The following is a 5,022-nucleotide window of genomic DNA, read 5'->3' as shown; positions in this document are numbered from 1 at the left end:
GTTTATGAGCATATACATATACTAACTTTTTTTTTTTTTTTTTTTTGGGTTTTCTTATAGCATGTGTATATTATAGGCTAACAAAGTAAGTATTTCTTTAAGGAAAATTTATGTCAATTTTGAAATATATTTTTGCTATAGGAAATTTTAGGCAAGAATTCATAGACAAATAATTTAAAACATATCATACAAATCAGTTCATGTTGCAAAACACATAATACAAAAACAAGATTTTCATGAACACATAATTTAACAAAAACAAGATTTTCATACTTAGCTATGCCCCTAAAACATATCAACATGAATATTATAAAAAGAAAAGTAACTACTTAAGAAATGTAACTCACCTTATAAAGGATAAAGAACGGATAAATATTTGCAAATGTTGTTCCTTATAGTTGTTTGTAAAATGTATGGCAAGCATGAATTGAAAATGGTTGATAGAATTATGAGGGGAATAAGAGTAGAAAATAAGAACCGTGAAAACTTCAGTAACATTAGTGTTGTTTAAATAGGATGCAAGTTTCATATAAGTTAAATTCTTAGATTTTAAACTGTATAACTAGATACGCCAATTGACCAAATACAACACAACACAGACCAAGATGGAACACTCTGATACGAAAAAAATTAATTAACTATAAATATATATTCACTGCAAAGAATCTTTGTTTCTTTATTGTTGTTGTTGTTGTTGTTGTTTTTTTTTTTTTTTAAATTTTTTATTAATTTTAATTTTTACAGTGTGCACATTAATCATATTTTTCTACCATAATTTTCTCTCGTGCATGGACAGGAATCAAGCACAGAATAAGAATCTATGTACTTTTTTTTTTTAGAATAAGAATCAATGTACTTGAATCTATAATTATTTGTCTCATAGGGCAAATCATGCAAAGAATACTTTTACAATACGAAATGAAAGAACATGGCACACATACAAACCAAACTGCTTCGGTAAAAAAAAACCTACTGACACATGAAAAGAATTAGAAGATGTGTACTTTTTAGAATAAAAATCCAAAATATTTGTTTATCTAGACAATTCTCTATCTCTCTCTCTCTCTCCCCTCCAATTTTTGGCAACTCTATTGCCACAATTCTTTTTCTTTTCTTCCATTTTGGCAACAACATTGCCATAATTTTTTTTTTTCCTTCCATTTTGGCAATTCCATTATCACAATTTTTTTTTTCCTCCAATTTTTGGCCTAAATCTTCTTTTCTCCAATTTCGGAACTTGGTTGCCACAACATTTTTTCCCCCTCATTTTCGGCAACTTCATTACCAAAATTACTATTAAATTCCTCCACAAGATTTTGGCAATTCCATTGACACAAATCAATTGCCACAATTTTTTTTTTCCCTTCAATCCATTGCCAAAATTACTATTAAATTCCTTCCGAAGATTTCGGCAACTTGGTTGCCACAATTTTTTTTTCCCTCCCATTTTCAGCTACTTGGTTGCCACAATTGGTTTTTCCCTTTTAGGCACTTCACCTGGGCAGGAATTTCAGGTAGTAAGAATTTTAATAATCTAATTACCGAAATTCAAATTTTTTCTCCCTCTTCCCATTACATCATTTATCTTTCCTCTCTCATACTTTTTGTTAGAATTTCAGTAATGGTGTTACCAAAATTCACTCTCTTTCCTCATTTTTCCAAATAACTTTGAACAGTACCCATATTACAAATAAACTTAATTTTTTGCAATATTTAGCCAAAAGACTCCATGAGAAACCTCTCATATGTTTGTGTATGGTTGTGATGAGTGATCATGCCATAACATAGTGTACTCTCACACATAAAATTAGTCAAATAACCTCACTTGATGAATGATGTTACATCACTGCTATATTATTACATAATGATCTTGGCTAATTTAAATCTTGAAAATTTCAGTTCTTTAACAGCCTTGAATATTCCAAAGAAGAATTCACCCCTTCCCAGCCACAATATTTGGACATAAATTAAAATTTTCTCCAACTCTTTGCAGTTCATAAGGCCATTATGTGTACTTTTATTGACATGACTAATATTATAGTCATAATTTGTTTAATGATTTAATGACTTATATGTAGGACTGAGCAAGGACTCGGCCCACCTGAAACCTAACCCGACCTGACAGGTTTTGGGTGGGTCTAAGAATATTTGGGTCGGGTTTCGGGTCTTAATTTTGGGTTATTTTCGAGTTTGGGTTGGTGTCGGGTCATATAAATTATTTCGGGTCTTTTTTTTTTTTTTGAAAAAAACCCTATTCTGTTGTTGTTCTCTCTGCGCCTCCCTCAACTCTCTGCCTCCCTTAGGGCCTCAATTATCTCTATGTAAGTCATCCTTCTCGTTTTGTGTTTGGTTTTAGATTTTGGATAGTGTTGTTCTGTTTGTGTGTGTGTGATATGTTCACTTGCACTTTGTTACATGGGTTTCCTTTTGATTTTTTGTATGCTGAATGTATTTTTGATTTTTGGTTTTAGATTCTATTACATGAGCAATATTAAATAATGGGTTTATGTACTTATGGATGAGTTCAATCCAAGTGCCTTCAAGTTTCAATTTTTTTTTCCTCTGGGTTTACTCTCTCTTCACTCATTACGCACAATATTGGATTTGGACCCTTTAATTTTGCCGACTATCCACACTTATCCATTTCAAGAAATGGTCATCTGGGTTTTCATTCCTCTTTTGAAAACTGTCTCCCTCTTTAGCTTTATGGCCACCTCACTTATCCTTTTGTTTCACTTTTATTTTTTTGCATGAAAAGGTGAACTTTTTCCTATCTGGGTTAGCATTAGTATTGTTAAAATTGCCATTTTTTCATGCAGGTTCACTTGTCAATTACTGTTTGGCAAATAGTCTTTCATTTGAGAGCTTTGAAGATAGTAGAGGACTAGAGGTGCTAAATATTTTGTTCTTTTTTTTTTCTTTGGTGTACATGCTCAAATATTATTGGCCTCCTGTTTTAAGTTTGTGGAAAATTGACATATTGACTTCCACCACTTGTCTTAGTATTATCCCTGAGAGAAGAGGTTAGAGAGCAATAGAGCAAAAAGTTTCTTTTTGGTAGGAAGGAAGAACTTGTAGGTCCTCTGATAGTCTTACTTACTCTTACATTTTACATTAAGTTTAAGTTTTTATTTGTTTTGCCAATTTTATTAGGCTTTTTTGATTAAATGGAATTTTTATAATTCACCTGTAGTTGTAGTTTGCTTTTTGTTTCGTTAGTTTAGTGTGTTATAATCATGTTTCTTTTGCTGTATTTATAAGCTATTGGTTGCTATATGTGAAGTTTTCAAAAGTATACTCTAATAGATTTCGATTCCTAAATTATAAATTATAAATTATCCAATCATACAAAGATCTTAAAATAGACTGCTTAAGAATTTGATTTGTGCATCAAAAGTTCTATTGTTTCTGTCTTTGCCAAATTCTCCACAATACGCAAAATATTACTACATGCAATACCTTGGTGTTTTAAGGTTTGATGTTTCTGTAATTTGTTTATGAAATTGTTGTGTGGATTGCAAATGTGATTTTCCTGGATCTTTTTTTTTTTTTTGTTTTTTTTTTCATTGGTTGTAATAGTTGCTATTGCTCTAATAGAACTATAAACAAATGATTACGCTTTTGTTTTTGTCTTTGCCAAATTCTCCACAATACACAAAATATTACTACATGCAATACCTTGGTGTTTTAAGGTTTGATGTTTCTGTAATTTTTTTATGAAATTGTTGTGTGGATTGCAAATGTGATTTTCTTGGATCTTTTTTTTTTTGTTTTTTGGTTTTTTTTTTTATTGGTTGTAATAGTTGCTACTGCTCTAATAGAACTATAAACAAATGATTACGCTTTTATACATATATATCTCTATGTTTTTCTTTTGTGAATGCATTGTTTAATGATTGATTTGTCTTGTGTGGTATTAGGTCATGGATTCAATGGAACCTACACAATCTGATGTTGCCACTACAAGACCAACCATAAGACCTCCTCATCAACCGCAGGTGATATCTTCTTCTAATCCTAATAAGAGAAAATCACCATCAACGGCTTGGGACCATTTTGAGAAGTTTATAGATGAGGAAGGTAGAACTAAGACAAGATGTATATATTATAGCAAGGAGTACATGGCTAATAGCAAAATTTATGGGACATATAATTTAAAAAACCATACACCCATTTGTCCTAAATATCTTTTTAATGAATTGCATAATGGACAAGACTCATTGTCCAAGGATGTAGAGGAGGGAAATCTAGTGCTTAGGACTTTTACAAATGTTGTGGGTAGAAAAGTTCTTGATGAGATGATCATATTAGATGAGCTTCCATTTAGGTTTGTAGAGAATTGAGGATTTAGAAGGTTTTGTAATGTCTTCCAACCTAATTTTAATATCTCATATCGCTTCACTGTAGCTAAAGATGTGAGTCAGATTTATTTTGAAGAAAAGGATAAGTTGAGAAATGCCTTGAGAGGCCGTAGGCTTTGCCTTACCACTGACACATGGACTTCAATACAAAATTTTAATTACATGTGTCTTACTTGTCATTTTATAGATGATGATTGGAAGCTCCATAAAAGAATTTTGAATTTTTGTATTGTTGATAACCATAAGGGGAAAATCATTGGCAAAATGGTTGAATCTTGTTTTAAGAGTGGAATATTGAGGGGATTTTCACCTTGATGGTGGAAAGGTACTTTGTGAGAGACCGCGGCCCCGACCCGTTTTAATGAATGTTGGGCTAAACCCACGTGAATGGGTGGAGTCGTGTTATTGCCTCTCAAAATGGAGGTTCAACTAGTTATATTTTCCCCTTTAGATTAAGGGTTTTACAATGGAGTCGCCACTTATTTAATTTTTGGAATAAATAAGAAAACCATAATTGAAAAATTCGTCATTTTATTAATTTGAAATTGAATTTACATTGAACATAGGAAATTACATGGCTTTGGTTCTAGATACAATCTAAGATAAAGTACATGGCTTTGTTTCCTAGTTACAATCTAGAAATTGAAAATTACAAGGATAA

The sequence above is a fragment of the Quercus suber genome, unplaced genomic scaffold (genome assembly GCF_002906115.3).
Source record: "Quercus suber isolate HL8 unplaced genomic scaffold, Cork oak 2.0 scaffold_637, whole genome shotgun sequence".
Taxonomy (NCBI): domain Eukaryota; kingdom Viridiplantae; phylum Streptophyta; class Magnoliopsida; order Fagales; family Fagaceae; genus Quercus; species Quercus suber.
Note: the sequence above shows the minus strand (reverse complement) of the source record.